Here is a 23,150-nt window from a genome sequence, read left to right on the forward strand (position 1 = left end):
CTTCCATGTTTTGATACACACACTATCACCATGCGTTTGAGGGCAGTAATGTATTCACCACAATCAGGGTATTTATTGCAGTCACCATCACTGCCTCAAAAGAGGAAACAGGGTAATGGCAGTAAGCTTGTAAACTGAAAATAATTGCTGCAGTGTTATTCAGGATACTGTAGTCAATACTTATCTGTAACATAGTCATGTGCAACAGTTTCTTACAAGTTAGTGATAATGGGGGGAGGGGGCACTTTGTTACAATCTGTTGTATAGTAGCGATGTACAGGAGGAATTTATTACAATTTCTGATATAATCTGGCGAAGTATGGTCCAGGTTTTTGCGGTGTTGCTGCAACATTTGGATGTGTGGGGCAATATGTCACACTTTTAAGATTCGTAGCAGATAGGAACTGTTTTCCATATTCTGAACCAAGCCTGTGTCTAAGCTGCAGTCCAGCGAATAGTTTTATTATCTAAGGATGTAACAAACTAGCGCACTCTGTTGCAGAGTGAAAATTCATTCTGGTAACATCGCCCTATGCTGTGGTGTGGGTGTCTGAGAAAGAAATAATTATTTTAATAAATAATACAGATAATCTTGATGCGCATATATTTAATTGGGGGATCTATTTCGCCTTACACCAAATGTGTTACAGAGATCGGTCCAAGCTCGTTGGCATAACCTGCAAGTTACATAACTTGTGGCAAGTGTAACCAGACTTCTCAACATCTGTACATATTTTTAAAAATAATACAGACTATGGACATCTGGATATCTTAGATGTGGAAATACTGTAACATTTGCAATGTCTTTACATAGTTGTCACAATCAGTTCAGACCATCCAAATACTTTTGAACGTGGTGCAAAATTCTAATCGTTTGGATATTTTTGAATGTGGCAGTTACAAATAGATTGGCTGTTTCGCTTCAATGGTCAGTGAGATACTGCAATATGAATCGCAGTTTCATTTTAACGGGTACAAAAACGTCACAATGTCATGTAAAGGGAGATGCGTCTCGCAATTTCGTGTCTTTGACATCATAGAAGTGGAAATGGTTTGTGGCACCGTGTGTGACATGTTGTATTGAAGGTTAGTGGCAGAGCATGGAGTTGCCAGGTTTCAGTACTGTCAGAGTTGCCCGGGGGCCTCGTGCCATTCTACTAGAGACTGTCAATGTCCAGCGCTACGGGAGCACTGCACTAGAAACCCTTTTGATATTTAAAAAAAAAATGCTTCTTCACTGACATAATTCATAGATAGGTCATGGAGACTGGAGTGCTTTGACGAGAGGCCGGGGGTAAATGTGACGTTATAAATGAACTAAAATAACATCTAAACTTGACATGGATCAGTCGTAGATTCGATGGAAACTTAAAACAGTAGAAAGATTATGGTAACGCAGTAAAACGATATAAGCCTCAACAAGCAATTACTTTTATGTTTCCACGAGCGATTATGGCGTTTAGGTGCGTTTCACCTTAAAAAAATCTAGCACTGGAGATAGGAAATAGACTTTACTCCGTTGTCAGTAACCATAGACGGACTTAATGTAAAACTGCAGTAGATTCTCTGTTACCAGGGGAGAGAACAGAAACCACCAGTCATAATACTAACCTTTGAGGAATACCATCTTATGAGTTTAATATGAGTACGCTGAGTTTCGAACTGACATGCAATGTGTATCTTAATAGTAAATCCTAAAAAGCAGTTGTTATCGTTTGTTTTAACGTTACAAATAATGCGCGCAATAATCTTCTAATTTATTATCAGCCATCTGACTGCATTGGTGGGGCCCACTATGGCTTCTACTCTTATTTTAACCTCTTATAACCTCAGAACAGTACATACACTGTACGACCTCAGTCATCTATTTGATTTATTCCAGTATTGCCTTTCCAACCGTTTTTGTCCTGTATCGTCCCCTCTAGTACCATTCAAGCTATTCGCCGCTGTCTCGTCACGCATCCTATCATCTAGTCTCTTCTTCCAATCAGTGTCTTCCACATACTTTCCTCCCAGATGATGCTGTGGAGGACATCATCACATATCAGTCCTCTTTACTTTTAGGACCTTGTTGTAATAACACATCCGATATGCTTTGATTCTCTCTTTTTTTTAAGATTTACTGGAAACCATGAATTTCCATGTAACGCCGTGCACCAAATGTATATACACCGTGGCTTATTCCTCAGACAAGATCTATATTAAGTACTAGTAAACTTATTTTACTAAATAATGCCATATTTTCCTTTGCTGGTGTATCATATATGTGGGACAGCGGAATTTCCCACTATGTTGTCTCCAATGGAAATAAGAACTTTCCAAAATCTACATATTGTCTTCGGATAACCCACAGTCACATTATGCGCAACGGATTTTATGGTTAGTCTAGATTACTTTCATTTGTAAAATGGCCGGTTTCCGTTCGAAACGAGTGAATACAAAATCTACGTATAATAAAACATGAACCATGGACCTTGCCGTTGGTGGGGAGGCTTGCGTGCCTCAGCGATACAGATAGCCGTACCGTAGGTGCAACCACAACGGAGGGGTATCTGTTGAGAGGCCAGACAAACATGTGGTTCCTGAAGAGGGGCAGCAGCCTTTTCAGTAGTTGCAAGGGCAACAGTCTGGATGATTGACTGATCTGGCCTTGTAACAATAACCAAAACGGCCTTGCTGTGCTGGTACTGCGAACGGCTGAAAGCAAGGGGAAACTACAGCCGTAATTTTTCCTGAGGGCATGCAGCTTTACTGTATGATTAAATGATGATGGCGTCCTCTTGGGTAAAATATTCCGGAGGTAAAATAGTCCCCCATTCGGATCTCCGGGCGGGGACTACTCAAGAGGATGTCGTTATCAGGAGAAAGAAAACTGGCGTTCTACGGATCGGAGCGTGGAATGTCAGATCCCTTAATCGGGCAGGTAGGTTAGAAAATTTAAAAAGGGAAATGGATAGGTTGAAGTTAGATATAGTGGGAATTAGTGAAGTTCGGTGGCAGGAGGAACAAGACTTTTGGTCAGGTGACTACAGGGTTATAAACACAAAATCAATTAGGGGTAATGCAGGAGTAGGTTTAATAATGAATAGGAAAATAGGAATGCGGGTAAGCTACTACAAACAGCATAGTGAACGCATTATTGTGGCCAAGATAGATACGAAGCCCACACCTACTACAGTAGTACAAGTTTATATGCCAACTAGCTCTGCAGATGACGAAGAAATTGAAGAAATGTATGATGAAATGAAAGAAATTATTCAGATTGTGAAGGGAGACGAAAATTTAATAGTCATGGGTGACTGGAATTCGAGCGTAGGAAGAGGTAGAGAAGGAAACATAGTAGGTGAATATGGATTGGGGGACAGAAATGAAAGAGGAAGCCGCCTGGTAGAATTTTGCACAGAGCACAACATAATCATAACTAACACTTGGTTTAAGAATCATGAAAGAAGGTTGTATACATGGAAGAACCCTGGAGATACTAAAAGGTATCGGATAGATTATATAATGGTAAGACAGAGATTTAGGAACCAGGTTTTAAATTGTAAGACATTTCCAGGGGCAGATGTGGACTCTGAGCACAATCTATTGGTTATGACCTGTAGATTAAAACTGAAGAAACTGCAAAAAGGTGGGAATTTAAGGAGATGGGACCTGGATAAACTAAAAGAACCAGAGGTTGTACAGAGATTCAGGGAGAGCATAAGGGAGCAATTGACAGGAATGGGGGAAATAAATACAGTAGAAGAAGAATCGGTAGCTCTGGGGGATGAAGTAGTGAAGGCAGCAGAGGATCAAGTAGGTAAAAAGACGAGGGCTAGTAGAAATCCTTGGGTAACAGAAGAAATATTGAATTTAATTGATGAAAGGAGAAAATATAAAAACGCAGTAAGTGAAACAGGCAAAAAGGAATACAAACGTCTCAAAAATGAGATCGACAGGAAGTGCAAAATGGCTAAGCAGGGATGGCTAGAGGACAAATGTAAGGATGTAGAGGCCTATCTCACTAGGGGTAAGATAGATACCGCCTACAGGAAAATTAAAGAGACCTTTGGAGATAAGAGAACGACTTGTATGAATATCAAGAGCTCAGATGGCAACCCAGTTCTAAGCAAAGAAGGGAAAGCAGAAAGGTGGAAGGATTATATAGAGGGTCTATACAAGGGCAATGTACTTGAGGACAATATTATGGAAATGGAAGAGGATGTAGATGAAGATGAAATGGGAGATATGATACTGCGTGAAGAGTTTGACAGAGCACTGAAAGATCTGAGTCGAAACAAGGCCCCCGGAGTAGACAATATTCCATTGGAACTACTGACGGCCGTGGGAGAGCCAGTCCTGACAAAACTCTACCATCTGGTGAGCAAGATGTATGAAACAGGCGAAATACCCTCAGACTTCAAGAAGAATATAATAATTCCAATCCCAAAGAAAGCAGGTGTTGACAGATGTGAAAATTACCGAACTATCAGCTTAATAAGTCACAGCTGCAAAATACTAACACGAATTCTTTACAGACGAATAGAAAAACTAGTAGAAGCCAACCTCGGGGAAGATCAGTTTGGATTCCGTAGAAACACTGGAACACGTGAGGCAATACTGACCTTACGACTTATCTTAGAAGAAAGATTAAGGAAAGGCAAACCTACGTTTCTAGCTTTTGTAGACTTAGAGAAAGCTTTTGACAATGTTGACTGGAATACTCTCTTTCAAATTCTAAAGGTGGCAGGGGTAAAATACAGGGAGCGAAGGGCTATTTACAATTTGTACAGAAACCAGATGGCAGTTGTAAGAGTCGAAGGGCACGAAAGGGAAGCAGTAGTTGGGAAGGGAGTGAGACAGGGTTGTAGCCTCTCCCCGATGTTATTCAATCTGTATATTGAGCAAGCAGTAAAGGAAACAAAAGAATAATTCGGAGTAGGTATTAAAATTCATGGAGAAGAAATAAAAACTTTGAGGTTCGCCGATGACATTGTAATTCTGTCAGAGACAGCAAAGGACTTGGAAGAGCAGTTGAATGGAATGGACAGTGTCTTGAAAAGAGGATATAAGATGAACATCAACAAAAGCAAAACAAGGATAATGGAATGTAGTCTAATTAAGTCGGGTGATGCTGAGGGAATTAGATTAGGAAATGAGGCACTTAAAGTAGTAAAGGAGTTTTGCTATTTGGGGAGCAAAATAACTGATGATGGTCGAAGTAGAGAGGATATAAAATGTAGGCTGGCAATGGCAAGGAAAGCGTTTCTGAAGAAGAGAAATTTGTTAACATCCAGTATTGATTTAAGTGTCAGGAAGTCATTTCTGAAAGTATTCGTATGGAGTGTAGCCATGTATGGAAGTGAAACATGGACGATAAACAGTTTGAACAAGAAGAGAATAGAAGCTTTCGAAATGTGGTGCTACAGAAGAATGCTGAAGATTAGATGGGTAGATCACATAACTAATGAGGAAGTATTGAATAGGATTGGGGAGAAGAGAAGTTTGTGGCACAACTTGACCAGAAGAAGGGATCGGTTGGTAGGACATGTTCTGAGGCATCATGGGATCACCAATTTAGTATTGGAGGGCAGCGTGGAGGGTAAAAATCGTAGGGGGAGACCAAGAGATGAATACACTAAGCAGATTCAGAAGGATGTAGGTTGCAGTAGGTACTGGGAGATGAAAAAGCTTGCACAGGATAGAGTAGCATGGAGAGCTGCATCAAACCAGTCTCAGGACTGAAGACCACAACAACAACAACAATAAAACATTTGAACGGAGACGGGTGAATACGAAATCTACATATAATAAAATATATCGAAATAGAATTGCTGCGCGTTTGGAGAGGCATTGGTCTGTGGCCAAAGGTATGCGAGAAACTAACCCAGCTTTTTGGCTTACGTCAGACTTTACTGTTTCAAGGTGTATATCGTTAGAAATAGTGACACAGTGAAACCAGAAAAATGACGGTACATGTACCATGAAATTTGTGAGTTTGAAAAACAGTTAATCAAATTCCAGTGAATTAAATAACTTCAACTAGAGTGTAAAATAAGTTGAACTCTTTAAAAAAATTATCTAATTTATGGTGATTTAGGGGAGTAGTGCTGAGAGCACGCAGCAGCAATGTTGCCGATGTGAAAGGTCCCTGAGGCCACGTCACGTGACCCAAACTTCCCTTTATTCTGACCAAGGATGCGGCAAGCTTCGCAAAGACAGATGGTGTCAGAGATGGAGGCAGATATGCGTAGAAGTGCAGTGATAATCTGTTGCAACAAGGAAGAGTAGTAGAGATATGTCTATATGCTCAGCGATCGTGGACGGCAGCGAGGAAGTCATACCTAAATATCGTACATTTTCTGACGGCAAATTCTTGGAACGTAAACTCGGCCAGAAGTCTGTGAAAGAAGACTCATTCGACCAGTCGACATTCTTCCGTTGCTCCACCGACCTGGTTTTAAGGCTTCGGCACCATGTCTTTCCTGTTAGGTGCATTTGCTTCAAATGGTTCAAATGGCTCTGAGCACTATGGGACTCAACTGCTGAGGTCATTAGTCCCCTAGAACTTAGAACTAGTTAAACCTAACTAACCTAATGACATCAGACACATCCATGCCCGAGGCAGGATTCGAACCTGCGACCGTAGCGGTCTCGAGGTTCCAGACTGCAGCGCCAGAACCCCGCGGCCACTTCGGCCGGCCGTGCATTTGCATAACAGAATGTCTGGTTTTGGAATTCCAGCTCGCTCTGCATTTCCCTGCTCCTGCAGCTCTCTTCGTGTTATTCTGGCACTCACGGGGTTCGCTAGTGCGACACTAGATCCTGCAGAAACTGTCGCAGGTGCTGTCCTCTTATTTATCGTTACCATTGTCCTCGATGACCGTCCACATTGCGACCTAGAAAATGTTTATCGCTTTGTCTGTTTGCTCTTGAAACACCAAAGGCATCAGCTACCTCTGTTGCGGAAAAACTCACTATACGAGCGCAAACAATTTGATTTGGCGACTTTCGAATTCAGTTAGGTCTGACATAGTGCACACACAACTGCACAGAACACTGTTCTGATCTCAACAGGACGCGGTGTGTTGACAACACTGTACAGGTTTCTTTCGTGGTCAAATATAACAGCACAACCTGAAGGATTGGCTAGCATCTGAATCTAGCATCTGAATCAATGTTCTAGAAAGCGTTGCTTGCGGTTCTTCCGTATTTTTGTCCATCCCGTGTATATATTATTTAGTAGCGTTTTCTTTGATCTTCACTTGTGTAAGTTTTTGTCACATGTATTGCACACATCTTCTCTTCTCCCCTCTCTTTTGTCCATAACTTCCTCCACTTATCTCTCTAAGCACCTTACCCTGCCACCCCTACTTATCCTTCTCTTCCTCACACCCTTCGATTTCCATCTGCCTACTACTCCTCCATACTTTCAGCCTGCTCACTACCCCCCTATGCTTTGTACTTTCCCATGCCCGCCCTCCACCCATATGCTTTTCAACAGTCTCCTGCATCTCCCTACCTCGCCTCTCTGTCCATCTCTTGCCACTTTTACTCTCCACCTCATCCTCCCTCTCTCTCATTATCTCTCGTTATACCACTTCTCCCAACCCTCTCTCTACACTCAGTCATGTCCATCGACATGTGTAGCCACTGCACGAGTAGTTCATGAAGCAGGCCAATAGTATTCACATATTACACCTGTTGTGCGCGGCAGCCAGCTCATCGGGGGCTATAAAATTATTCCTTGCCTCTAACGTGTAGGCAGGACAGAAAAGCAGGTGATAAGGCAGGATTATATTATTTCCCCACAACACGCCTTTGTTCACTTTCTGTCTCTGATCGTCTTCTCCTCACCACATTCTCTATCTCCTCCTGTCCCTGTCAAACCATCTGCTCATCACCCCCTCTTTTCCCATATTTTTCTCCTCACCTCTTTGCCCATCTCTTCCCCTCACCATCTCTGCCCATCCTCTCCTGCCCAATCTCAATGTTCATATCCGTCTCCCCACTCCTTCCTCTGTCCATTTTCTCTTCCTAGACATTTGTCCACCTACTCCTCCTCTATTCTTCTTCCATTCAGATCCCCCCTTCTGTCTTCATCCATCCCATCACACCCTCATCCTGTCCATCTGCTTCTCATCCCTCTGTCTCTGTACATTCCGCAGTACACATTTTGTATACTTACATTTCTATTTCCGAGGTCATATTCAACCTTAACTCTGTCTTCTTTGCCTGCTATAGAATAACAACCCTCATGGCTTTTAGATTTTCATCTCCGTTTACATCCTGAGTCGGCCGTTCAGTAGCCCCCACGTACTTTCTACGTCTCGTCATCTTCTGCTTGTGATGTCAGCTTTATACCTTAGCTGTTGTTGGCATTGCCTTGCTGTCGATTCGGTTGCCTCAATTGCTGGTTTTTAATGAATCCGACTCTCTTATGCCATTTTCAGGTACCGTTGATGTTACCATACATTTGTCTATCCAGAAATACTTATCATATTTCTATTTAACATAACTGAGTCGTGCTATATCTAGTGCGAGCCTTCGCATTTCTCTTTTATAACTTCAATGTCAGCTGCAAGTTTCTGAAATTGCACTCTCCGATTCGTCGAGTGTTATTCTTAAGTCTGTTATTCTACCTTTTTCTTATAGTTATTTCCCTTGGGTACTTTCTTCCAACACACCTAAATGTGGGTCTCACCTGCAATCTTCCGCTATCGGAGAGATAATCATGAAACTTTCACAGTTACGGTACAAATTCCCTATTGATTAAAGTAACGTGTCTTTTTCATCGTCGTGCAGTGGTCCCATTCCGTCCAATGGCAGTTTTCTATAATAAGTATTTTTGGTGAGTAGTAAAAGATGCAATTATCATTCATTACGTCTATGCACTGGCTTGAAATGAAACAATGAAAAAAAATTATCACACTACTTGTGTATGAAACATATCTTTTAACTGTGTGGTTCCCATATGTTAATTGCACCATTCACACAAAAATCATTGTGTGAAATGTGTACCTTTTACTTCGTTGTCAAATTGCGTTGATATCAAGAAACGAACAAATAGGCTAAGGAGATATTAGGATTAAAGAAAATGGGCATGGTGGAGATGGGACACAAAGCTCAAGTCAAGTTACCCCAGCGTGATAGTTACCGCACTTATGACACCAATCCTAACCTTAGGCAGGAATTCGTGTATTTGGAGGATAGGTACACAACATTGCTAGAACAGGAGTGAAATATACATTAATGACAACACGTGCAGTGCTGATAGACTACAAGAGTTACCAGTAATCAGTGTTTAGTTCACATCTACATGAATGAAGGTTTCAGGAAGGTAGTTTAGCGGAACCTGAATGCACGGAAATCGACCACATGCAGCAGCATTACTCCACATTTTCCCCGTCGACGTCGGCCAATGAATCTCTGCTAATGGCCGCAACCCGTTCGGCGATGGTGGTAATATCGCTCTCACACGTAACCAAAACATGATTTGTCGCCAGCACCAGGTCACTTAACACCAGCCAAATTAGGTGTCGCTCTGATGCGCTGACTGTGCCGTGTAAATTAACGTGCAGTGGATACATTCCAATTACTACATACGCTTTTGTTTTCGACAGTTTTAAATAAGGGTTTAGAGATGTCAACTTCCTGCCATTGTTGTAGGAGCCTGGATCGTTTCGCAATAGTCATTGTTTGTAGATCATTAAAACGACAACATTTATCAAAAGTTACAGAGATTGTTTCAGAGACACAAATGAAGGCAAAATCTGATAATCCGCATCTCAATAGCTAAGTCTATTGCGTACATCTAGTGTTTTTTTTTTCTTTTTTGAGTCATCAGTTGCGTGACTGGTTTGACGCGGCCTGCCACGAATTCCTTTCTTGTGCCGACCTCTTCATCTCAGAGTAGCACTTGCATCATACATCAACAATTATTTGCTGGATGTCTTCCAATCTCTGTCTTCCTCTACAGTTTTTCTCCTCAACAGCTGCCTCTTACAAAGGCAGTCATTCCCTGATGTCTTAATGAGTATCCTGTCTTTCTCTCCCTTCTTCTGGACAGTGCGATCCACATGTTCCTTTCCTCTTCGATTCTGTGCAGAACCTCCTCATTCCTTACCTTATCAGTCCACTTAATTTTCAACATTCTTCTGCAGCACCCCATCTCAAATGCTTCGATTCCCTTCTGTTCCTGTTTCGCCACAGTCCATGTTTCACTACCATACAATGCTGTACTACATGGTACATTCTCAGGAACTTCTTTCTTAAACAAAGACTTATATTTGATACTAGTAGAATTTTTTTGGCCAGGAATGCCCTTTTTGTCAGTGCTTGTCTGCTTTTGATGTCCTCCTTGCTCCGTCCGTAGTTGCTCGTTTTGCTGCCTAGGAAGTAGAATTACTTAACTTCATCTATTTCGTGACCATCAATCCTGATGTTAAGTTTCTTGCTGTTCTCGTTTCTGCTGCTTCTCATTACTTTCGTCTTTCTTTCATTTACTCTCAATCCATATTCTGTACTCCTTGGACTGTTCGTTCCCTTCAGCAGATCGCGTAAATTTTGAATGCGCAAATATTCTGGAAGGTTCCCAGGAAAATTTTCCTTTAGATTTGAGAAAAAAAAATATACGAACTATGATACATGTATATGTGTAAAGTTAGGGTGCAGAAATTAAGAACGTTGGCTGAGACGTACTGTATTTTGCAGGTACGAAGTTTGGATAAACCTCATACGACACTATAGGGAACCAAGTGTAGGACTGATGACTGGACGCTTTACCACAGTGAAGTGCCTCTAAAGCAACCGAAGTATAAGTGTGAAAGAGAAAAAATGTTGTACCCCAGTGCTGCTACACAAAGTGTTATATGTAAAATAGGAGCTCCCACAAGCGAGAAAAATATAACAAGAGAAACATTTAATCCACAGCACAGACTGAAGCTAGGGCTATCCTGCTAGAAAATTTTGTGAAATAACGCTGGTCAAGGCGAAACTTTTGTATAACATATTAGGTTTCATGAACGCTAACATAGTGACTATAAAGGCCATTAAATGGTTTATTTGATGACAAAACTGTATAGAAATTTGTAAGGAATTGTTTGAAGTAGAAATTTAATTTCGAGGAAAACTTGAATATTTACGAATGTAAATGGTTTGATAAGTATTTTTGTTTTTTGTTTTTGGAAAACATTAAAATGTGAAATTTGGTACGAAAAACATTATTTCTGAGGAAAAGGAAAAATTTTGTAAATCGATTTTGTTATTCGCTATTAAGTCCAAGCCTTGCAAATTTGATGTAACATTGTAAAAAATGTAACCTACTTTTGATATTTCGTTCATTTGAAAAAAAACTGTAAGAAGCAACAATCTTCGTTAAAAATCACGTAGTTAAATTTGTCAATTCAGTTAAAGAGTTCAGTAATAACATTGTCATTATATGTGTAACGAAGCAAGTTATTACGAGATGACATTCGTTGCAGAAAGGCACGCAACCGTTTGGTATGGTCGCTGCAGGATGGCTGTGTTTTCTTGTCCCTTAACTCACAGCGCAGCTGACACTGCCTGCAGTGAGAACTGCATAGCGTAACAGTAAGTCAACACAAAAATTCATACCCTCTACTAATCCATGTTAGTTATTACCCGATTTTGTTCAAATTTGGTACACAGCCTATTGTTATTAATGGAATGATGCTGTCAAAGTTTCAGATTCTTATTTACTATAGTTCTGGAGATAAATAAAATTATCTAAAAGTCCTAAAACGAATGCTTGTTTTTTTTAAAACCAAGTTAGGACGAAATACAGATTGACTTCCATTGTTATTTGAAGCCATTACAACGTTTCCAGTGCATAAAATTCAATTAATTAGAATTTTCTTTTTTAACACTTTAGTCACTGTGCATTATGTAATACAAAAATCGGTCAAATTATTATTTGATTATATTTTGTTGTGTGAGTGTACAAGAATGATTGAGAGAGTTTATGTGGGATATACATTAAAACTTAATACATCACTTTTCATAAAACCTTGTACAAACAGACCTTGGGAAAGTTATGGTGATGATGTATGCCAGTGTGAGCTTGCTTTTGTGTAAAAGTAGCCAGCATGGAAGTTAGAGATGAATTAAGTTTATTTATCAGTTTGGAGAATAATTCGTACTTCTCTTACTTTGATTAAATAATATACTAGAAAATTTAGTTTCAATGACGTTAATTACCATCATATTACTGACTGGATAAGGCATTTTCTTCCGGGAGAATGATCTGGAAGGGACATTCTGATTGGTTGTTTAGGTCAGCAGCCAATCAGAATTAAGCTGTTCCCGCGCGGTCGGCCGAAGTAGCCGAGCGGTTCTAGGTGGTACAGTCTGGAACCGCGCGATCGCTACGGTCGCAGGTTCGAATCCTGCCTCGGGTATGGATGTGTGTGATGTCCATAGGTTTAAGTAGTTGTAAGTTCTAGGGTGAGACAGGGTTGTAGCCTCTCCCCGATGTTATTCAATCTGTATATTGAGCAAGCAGTAAAGGAAACAAAAGAAAAATTCGGAGTAGGTATTTAAGTCCATCGAGAAGAAATAAAAACTTTGAGGTTCGCCGATGACATTGTAATTCTGTCAGAGACAGCAAAGGACTTGGAAGAACAGTTGAACGGAATGGACAGTGTCTTGAAAGGAGGATATAAGATGAACATCAACAAAAGCAAAACGAGAATAATGGAATGCAGTCGCATTAAGTCGGGTGACGCTGTGGGAGTTAGATTAGGAAGTGAGACACTTAAAGTAGTAAAGGAGTTTTGCTATTTGGGGAGCAAAATAACTGATGATGGTCGAAGTAGACAGGATATAAAATGTAGACTGGCAATGGCAAGGAAAGCGTTTCTGAAGAAGAGAAATTTGTTAACATCGAGTATAGATTTAAGTGTGAGGAAGTCGTTTCTGAACGTATTTGTATGGAGTGTAGCCATGTATGGAAGTGAAACATGGACGATAAATAGTTTGGACAAGAAGAGAATAGAAGCTTTCGAAATGTGGTGCTACAGAAGAATGCTGAAGATTAGATGGGTAGATCACATTGTTAATGAGGAGGTATTGAATAGAATTGGGGAGAAGATTAGTTTGTGGCACAACTTGACAAGAAGAAGGGACCGGTTGGTAGGACATGTTCTGAGGCATCAAGGGATCACAAATTTAGCATTGGAGGGCAACGTGGAGGGTAAAAATCGTAGGGGGAGACCAAGAGATGAATACATTAAGCAGATTCAGAAGGATGTAGGTTGCAGTAAGTACTGGGAGATGAAGAAGCTTGCACAGGATAGAGTAGCATGGAGAGCTGCATCAAACCAGTCTCAGGACTGAAGACAACAACAACAAGTTCAAACGGACTGATGACCTCAGAAGTTAAGTCCCACAGTGCTCAGAGCCATTTGAACCATTTTTTTTTGTTTCCGCGCGAATATAGTGGTGTGAACAGCATGTTAGACAGCTCCTTAAAAAATACTCTGAAAAATGAAGAAATAGTGAGTTAATTGCAGTTCATATACCTCGTGACTGAAGCGACTGGAGTTACGAACATTTTAATGAAATTTTAGTGTTTCTGAATTAAACAGTTTGAGAGTTACGTGCGTGTGAACTTTCTAGTCGTAGTAACAGTTTAGAGTGGCATGTTTTGTGCTCTGTACGGAATACTCTGACGAGCAATTCCTATTAAGAAGACCACTGAAACGACCGAATGTTAAATTCACGAATAGTTGTGGGTCTGTGACAGTTAGGACGTGAAAATTAGTCGCGTCGGACTTGCAAAAATTATCGCTGCTTTTCGAGTGAAACTATGTTGTACAGACAGTGAACTTTGAATGATAGGGTATTATCGTAGTAGACTTGATAGCCATTTCATGTGATTCCATATGAATAATTTTAAAACTCTTTTTTTTTATAAATGAACTTTCAGGAACTGTCTTTCAACTCGAGTTACGCGATATCTGTGTGGCAGGTATTAGGTAATGGTTTCATCAACGCTGCTTTACACTGTCTAGCACGTATCTGCTACTACAGAGTGAAGGGACGTCGGAAAGAAGCATATCGAGGCAGGTGGACTTTCGATAAGTGAAAAAGAGAATGCAGACGACTGACACCGCCCAGCCGCAGTTAGTCTTGCTTCCATTATCAACCGCAACGTCGGAATTGCTTCTCTCGTGGCTTTATCTTTCCTAAAGCCAAACTAATCGTCATTTAACACAGTCTTCATTTTCTTTTCCATTCTTCTGTATATTATTCTTGCGATCAACTTGGATGCATGAGCTGTTAAGCTGATTTTGAAATACTTCTCGCACTTCTCAGCTCTTGCAGTCTTCGGAACTGAGAGAATGATGTTTTTTCCGAAAGTCAGATGGTATGTCTCCAGGCTCATGCATTCTACAAACCAACGTGAATAACCCTTTTGTTGGCACTTTCCCGATTGATTGTAGTAATTCTGATGGAATGTTATCCATCCCTTCTGCCTTATTTCATCTTAAGTCCTCGAAATTCTGATTCTCATACTGGATCCCCCAACTCTTCTAAATCGACTCGTGGTTCTTCTTCTATCATGGCAGACAAATCTTTCCCTTCATAGCGGCTTTCAATGTGCTCTTTCCATCTATCCGCTCTCTCCTCAGTACTTAACAATGTAATTCTTGTTGCGCTGTTAATATTACCACCCTTGCTTTTATTTACACTGAAGGTTGTTTTGACTTCCGACAATCATTTCTTTTTCAATTTCTTCACATTTTGCATACAACCATTTCGTCTTGCTTCGCAGTGCTTCCTGTTTATTTTATTTCTCGGCGACTTGTATCTCTGTATTCCTGAATTTCCCTGAACGTTTTTGTACGTCCTTCTTTCTTCGATCAACTGAAGTATTTCTTCTGTTACGCAGTTATCTTTTTTGTACCTATGTTTATATCCTAACTTCTGTGACTGCGCTTTTTAGAGTACCCCGTTCCGCAGCACTGCCTACTGGGCGATTCCTTATTGCTCTGTCTACATCCGTAGAGAACGCCAAGCTCTTCTCGTCATTCCTTAGTACACCTGTATCCCAGTTCTTTGCATATCGATTCTTCCTGACTGATCTCTCAAACTTAGGCCTACTCTTCATCATTAATGCATTGTGATCTGTCTATATATGGTGCTTGGTACGTCTTGCAATCCTGTATCTGATTTCGGAATTCTGCCTGGGTATAAAATAGTCAAACTGAGATCTTCCCTACCACCCGGATTTTTCCAAGCATACTTCCTCCTCTGGTGGTTTTTGAACAGAGTATTCGCTATTACTAGTTGAAAGTTATTAGAAAACTCAAGTAGTCTTCCTCCTCTCTCATTCTTTGTCCGAAGCTCATACTTCCCTGTAACCATTTCTTCTTTCCTCTACAACTGCATTCCAGTTCCCCATGACTATTAAATTTTCACCTCCCTTTACGTACTGCATTGCCTTTCTCCTGAGTAAATCATTCGATTTTTCTGAACTTGTAATCATTTCTTTGTCACTGAATAACCATAACAATCACAGATTTCTGACCCCTTTCAGATGATTTCGTCATAGTGCATTATTTTTCTTCTTTTCTTCCCTTTTAGTCCTAGACTGTTTTTTCGTAACGCTTGTGTTTATGCTAGATCTCGAGATAATTCTCTTTTGCCAGAAAAGCTTGTCTTGTTATTGGGAGTCTTTATCACATATCTTCTTTACTTCTGCTGTCGTCTATTATTTTGCCACCCAAAAAAAGAAACTTGTGTACTTCTTGGACTGTCTCATAATCTAATTCCTTCAGCATCGCTGATTTGAGTAGATCACTTTCCACATTTCGTTACTGTTCTTTCATTTTCGTTGATGTTATCCTTGTAATCTCTTCTTCGTACACCACCAATTCTATTTAACTGACTTTTCAAGTCTTTGTCGTCTCTGACTGCACTACAATGTCATCGGCAAAACACAAGGCTCTAATTTGTTCTTCCATCAACTTGATTTCGTCTTCAAAATTCTCTGCCTTTTAGGCTTTCTGAAACTCCAACAAGGATTGTCTGCTACAACGTGTCGCACACCCTTGACAGTTACGTCAGCTTTCGGAACTTCCGCTGATCTCTACAAAATTTTTTTCATAACATTCGATTGCCAGTCGTGAATTGCTTACAAATTAATAATTTTGAAGCCTATACTTCAGTAAACTCTGTCAAATGAATTCCCTATATTGTGGCAGGTGGCAGCACAGACAGTGGGGGGTATACTCGTATGAAGCATGTCCTGCGGTGAGGGGGGGGAGGGGGGGGGGAAATGGGTGCAAAAGAGTGCAGTCGTTGTCGTAATATGAAAACGGAGCGATTTGTCTGACGTCCAAATGGGTGTGGCCATTGTCTATTGGGTCAAGGGTGGAAGCATTTCCGTAATGGTCTAAATGGCTAAGTTTGTGAACTGTTTGCGTGCCACCGTGGTTAAAGCACATCGTGGGCGAGAAAATGGCGCAATCGAAAACTGGCCTCTAGATAATTGTAGTGCTCCACGGTCCATAGATAACAGGGGTGAAAGACAGCTGTGGTGATGTGTACTGGAAAATAGACTTACAGCTGTAGAGCAACTGACCGCCAATGCGAACCAAGGGGATACTAACCGTTCAGCGACCGTTGCTGTGCATGTGCCTGCATAGCAGACGCCTGGTTCATGCAGCCACGCTGAGTGCTGTTTATCAGTGACGAAGGTTGGAATTTGCACTCCGGTATCACAAGTGTACATCCAGTGAGTGGCGACAGGTGACCTTTTGAGCTGAGTGAGGTTTTATACTCCATCGACGTGAAACGTCAGAAAGCAAGCAAGAGGGAGCCCAATGGCCTTGGGAACGTTTTGGTGTTATTCCCTGGGTAACTTCGTCGTTTTGGAAGGCACGATGGATCCGCACAAGTATGTATGTATCCTATGGCACCATGTCCGCCCCTACAAACAGTTTGTTTTTCTTCAGCACGATGGCTTCTGCCAGCAGGAAAATGCATTGTGTTGCACAGCTCACAGTGTATATACGTCGTTCGAAGAACACCAAGATGTATTTACCATACACCACTAGCCACTAGCCACCAGCCTCCAAGGATTTAAACCCAATAGAGAATCTGTGGGACCATCACGATCAGGCTTTTGACCGTGGACCCACAACCGTGAAACCTAGGGCAACTGCCCACAGTACTGTAGTCGGCACGGCTCCACATCCCTCTCGGTATCTACCAGAACCTAATTAACACTCTTCCTGCACGTCTTTTAGCAGCGTACACTGCAAAGAGCGGTTATTCAGGCTTGTGACAGGTGGTCACATTAAAATGAGGGACAGAGTGGTAAGAGCTACAGGGACAGGGAAGCACAAACAACTCAGGTATGCCACCAACGTCTTTAAGATTATGTTTAGAACTATGACTCAACAGTCAGATTACTACCCTCTAATCATTCCGTGAAGACCTTTGCCTTTCACTGATAAGTGCCTAATCTCTCCATAAACGTGATGCAGCCTGCCTCCAGCAGCACCTCACGATCATTCGCCCTTCGCCGACCCTCTTTCAGGCACGTCGCTCTGGATTGTCGCAGCGTGACCACGACACACTGAAGGACACCATGTGGTGAGAAGACAAGTTCTTACATCGCTGGCTGGAAGTGGATGAATTTTGTTTCTGGCCAATCGTTAGTTGGCAGTCCCATTTGAAGTTCAGAGTCCAGCACGACATTATGGGGGCTAATAATTTAAAGCTGCTGTGGGCAGTGACAAGCTACTGGGTGTGATATCAGTAAGCTCTTATATACCCCATAAAATCAAACGGTTCCAGCGAAGAATGTTCTCAAAAGTTGTTACCTTTGTATCAGTGAGACGAAAAACAGTAATCTCTGTAACTCTGCTCATTGGCATTTTAAACACGTCAGTATCTTTCAAGACGTACAGCCACAGTAATAAATGAAATAAAGGAGTTTATGATTAGAAGTCACATACACGGTATTTTATTTTTATATATTAATCCGTACTGAGTTTGTTGCTCGCTTCCACCTGTATCTGCACGCACGTTGCAAGAACTATGACAGGGGTTTTGATCAGGTTTTGACTGATTCACGAGGAACGTTTGTGCGTATAATTTATAATTATCTCGCGGAAATTGTGTGAAGTATGATGGAATGAAGTCACCCGCCGCCGTAGAAACAACTTCATTGCCACTTTGCGCTACAGCACCACACCTGTGGACAGGAGGTGTGGTATCGATAGCTACGATGCCACGGCGTAGGTTCAAGTTCTTAAGTTGGCACTGCGACACCGACACCGACGACAGCGGCCTCTAGCCGGCGCTGTACAGCTCTACTAGCGCCGCTCCAGATTCAGCTCATTTGATTCCGAGCAGACGACAAACTAACATTGTTTCATTTTCATAGTGGGCGAGCCACTACAGATTTTGCCTGTGTTAGCTTTGATACATCCGGCTTCCCACCTACGTGCTCATCATAGCCAAAGTTATGTTAACCCTGTATTTACAGTCTTACCTAAACATCTTTTACTTTAAAAGCAGCACCGAGATTTTTACCTTACCTGCTCCTACTCGCTTCCTACATTCGGCCTAGCCTTCAGTTTACAGGAGCAGACCCACGCGCCGCCTTCCAGGAGGGATACAAAACGCGAGCAGTGAATCAAGGGAGAATCAAAGCTTAAGAAGGTTCTACGCTATGCCTCGTGGTCTGGTGGTTTTAGAGCCACGGCTACGTACATGTATTGTTTTATCTTCAATCTAGCACAACAGAAGAAATTTGATTTTAGTGCAGCATTCTTGCCATAACCCACAAATTATCACCCCCTGGAAGCATGGAATCGTCCGGAGACCGTAGTGCTACGCCGAAGTGAACAGCACGAATCGATACCACAGACATTAGCGAGAGCTCTCTGCAATCCACAACAATCAATGGGAGACACTCCAGAAGACACCCCCCTCCCTCTTAACATAGGAGCTCCCTCAAACTTAGGTAAATATAGCATGCAACATAAAGTCATGTAGCATAGCGACAAAATTTCTGTTGAAATGTACTTTCATAGCTGTTGTATTTTGTACAGCAAGAGAACTGCTTTTTGATCTAGGCATCATGTGATGGTTTCATAGTCAATTACAGTTGTAAGTTATCAAACAATCCTGTGGCAAAGAGCGACCTCAAGATATAGTCTACTCGCTGAAACAATTTAAAATTTAGATTCAATCTGCTTTTTATTCATACAGAAACAAATGAAACGCTTAACAAGTCCGTATTTAATACGGTAAACTTAATCCTTCAAAATTCACTCTCTGTACAACACATTTTCACAAGAAAAGCAGCCATAATTTTTGCGAGTCCGACCCGAATAATTTTCATGAAGACACTCACAGACCCACCACTCTCCGTGAGTTAAACATTCGGTCGTTTCAGTGGTCTTCTTAGTAAGAAGTGCTCGCCAAAGTATTCCATACAGAGCGCGAAATAGGCCACGCGGAATTGTTACTAATACCAGAAAGTTCACATGCTCATAAATCTCCAAATATTTAATTTAGAGACACCAAATTTTCATTAAAATGTTCGTAACTCCAGTCGCTTCCGTCACGACACGCTATAACCGAAATGATCTCACTAGTTCTTCATCTTACAGACTATTTTTACGGAGCTATCTAACGTGGTGTTTTCCGTAGGCCGGTTAGCAAACGACTATCTCTAACTCCTCTGCTCTCTTCCCACCTCACTATATTCACGTGGGAACAGCTTAATTCTAATTAGCTGTTGATCTAAACGACCAATCAGAATGTTCCTTCCAGATCATTCTCACGGCAAAACGTGCTTTATTGAATCACTAATCTGATACTAATTAATGTCATTAAAACTTCAGACTCTAATGCATTTGTTTAACCAAAACAAGCAAAGTACAAATTCTTCTCCAGATTGATAAATAAACTTATTTCACTTCTGACTTTCATTCTGGCTGCTTTTATACAAAAGCAACCTCACACCGACGTACGTCATCTGAATCAGGGTTGCACCATAACTTTCCCATTATCTACTTGTAAAAGGTTTTATGAAAATCGACATATTAAGTATTAACGTAGTCCCACGAGCGATTTTTGTATTACATAATATGAAGTAACTATAATTTTGAAAAGAAAATTCTAATTAATTGATTTTATGCACTGATAACTTTGTAATGACATCAAATGATAATGAAATTCAATTTGTTATTGTTCCTAACTGGGTTTTAAAACGTAAGCGTCGGTCTTAGAACTTTTAGGTAATTTTCATTTTCTCCAGAACTATAATAAATAAAAATCTGAAATTTCATCATAATTCCATTAGTAACAAAAGGCTGTGTATGAAATTTGAACAAATGCGAATGACAACTAATGTGTATTCGTATCGGGTATGAATTTTCATACCGACTGAATGTTACTCTATGAAGTTCTCATGGCAGGCAGCGTCAGTCGCGCTGTGAGCAAAGCGAAAAAAAATAATAAAATGGGCGTAGCCATCCTGCAGCCACCGTACCAATCGGCTACGTGCCTTACTGCAACGAATGTCATCCCGTAATAACTTGCTACGTTACAAGCTTCGAAAAAACGCAGCGGCACGGTAGGCGTTCAAATGCATTTAGAATCAGAATTTCTTTTATAGCTGTCTAATTTCCATGTTTTCTATGGTGAAGGTGTGTGCTGTATACCTGTGGTTCGCGAAATATTACCGCAGCGTAACGAAAATTTAATGTGATAGCCGAATATTAAATGTTATTGAAGGACATTATTTTAGTGTTGGAATTGTACATTTCCGTGAAATGATAGCTTATGAATTAAGGCTCGCTCTCATTCAGCTGGTAAAATCACACTCACAGTTGCACATATTTTGTAGACAACCAGTTCAAAAGATTTACTTTGAGAGTGTGATAACAGACTATAATTTCCAACTTTGATTATAATTAACGGAAACATTTCAATCGGGGCACACTACATGTTTTCGTGAGTAGGTATAGCGAGTGAACTGTAGGACTCGTTACATTTGTTATATGAACAGTAATAGAAAGGAAGACTGAAGTGCAGTCGTGTCAAGACATGAGTATTATTCGAACTGATTTCTATGTGGATAATTATTCGAATAACTAGATCATTCAAACAAATTAATTAGCTAATAAATTACCCATAAATTAAAAAAAAGAAATAGCATGTAATGCCACTATATTTTCTTTGTTTCCTTGTTCTACAGAGTTAGTACTTTTTCTCTTGGCTCAGTGTAGTTACTGTTTTATAAATAAGTTATTAATGATTTTTCCGGAAATATGCCTTTGTAGCTCAGTGGCGGAAGTTCCACATTACAGAACGTAGGGTTAGGATTCGATCCCTCGATTTCACATGTTATTATCGTTCCAATAATGATAATTATGCCGAATCAAGTCGCACATTATTTCGGAGTACGCGTTGAAATGTCGATTCCCCTCGAACTTACTGTATCTGTTCGAATGTGAGAGGAAATCAAGGGAACACCACGATCCCTAGTAAAGCACTACAGTGCACAAATCATCCAAGTTGTGCACTGCTTTACTTGATTTACATAGTGACAAATGAAACCAAGAAATACTTTACGGCGGAATGCCTCAGCCGTTTGTGGTATAACGCACCTGGCAATGACAGTGTTGAGCAACCAATGTAGTCAGCCAGCTGACGGTCAGTTGTGACCGATCAGACGATAAGATGAACGTAGAATACGTTATGCTCTTTTTGTTATGACAAACGTACTTTTCTGTAACTATAAAAATGGTTTTTCCGTCGTTTTACTTGCTTTATGCGCTAGGGATTAGAAGTTCGCTTGCATACATATTGGAGCTGCTGGGAAATATACTCACCTATTTTTATGCAAACAATTTTGCATGAAAATCTCGTTGGAGGGAAGCCCCATATTCATTAAGGGAGTACCGTAACTGTACGTTATTGTCGAAGACGAGACATGTTGTATCAGAAAATTTTGTGTGTCTTTATGGAGCGAAGAGTTTAATAAACAATAAAAGTATCTTTGAAAACCGACTGTCTTGGACTAGGCGGTTTATAGAACCCGCTCTGGCAAATAAATGGATAACGGAGAATTTTCCATCACCCAGCGGATGTTCCAGACGAACTAGGAATCGCCGTTAATAAATGAATGCTGTATTTTAGAAAATAATATGCCAGAAGAGATGGCTATAAATGTGAATACATATTGCATGTCCCTCCAGAACTGGAAATTCCCCCCAAGTCCTACAAGGCGTCGAAAGTCTTCATGAAATTTGTTTCAGGATGCATGGAAGGTCTTGCCGCTGCGGCATGCGCATGGACACTGAGGGCGGCCACATGCTGTGATGTTCCCCACGGGACAGCCTGCTCACCCGCCAGCGCTGAGACAGCTGGCTGTTACAGCGGCCCAGTAGGTGGACCACAATGCACGTCACTTTCTATTGGCTGTCGGAGACGGCCTACCTATTGCGTTATTGCAGGACTGCACTACCGACTCTGCCCCTTCATTAGTCTCTTCACCTGGAATATGTCTGCCCCTCCCACTGCTAACAGGGCGCAAAACTCTACGTAGGTGGCCAACGATGTGAATGCAGCCGACAAAAATTCTCAGTCTTCAGAACTTCTCTCAGATTGCCAGCACTGTCGGATATGTGTCTCTCCTTAGTATAATTCAGCGATTCGTGGTTGTAGCGCTACAAAATCAATGAACCAAGCAAGAACTCAGCAGTTCCTAACGATTAACATCACTAGACTTTTAATCTAAAGTCTCCTAAAACGTTCCTGAAATAGTGCTGGACGTATAGAGTCAAGTTAAATGTTTTAGGATTAACTCTGAGTAAGCTTGCGGTTAGAATTTGGAACAGTTTTTCGATCCAATACCGTCTACGAAATTACGTAGAGCTTTGACATTCAAAACTTTCGGAGCACACTCTGTGTTCGGCTATACAAAAGAGTCCGTAATATTGCATAACACTTGCAACTTGTGTACCGCGAAAGTGCGATGAGACGATTATAAGAAGTTTTTCAGCTTTGTGTACCAACTGCAATTATTACGTCAATGTCTTATCCACGATTTGAAAGCAGATATTTCACCTCTATTCTTGCTCAAATATAATAGCCAAAGAAATGTCAAAGAAATC

This window comes from Schistocerca piceifrons, chromosome 2 (assembly GCF_021461385.2).
Source record: "Schistocerca piceifrons isolate TAMUIC-IGC-003096 chromosome 2, iqSchPice1.1, whole genome shotgun sequence".
In the NCBI taxonomy this organism is placed as follows: Eukaryota; Metazoa; Arthropoda; class Insecta; order Orthoptera; family Acrididae; genus Schistocerca; species Schistocerca piceifrons.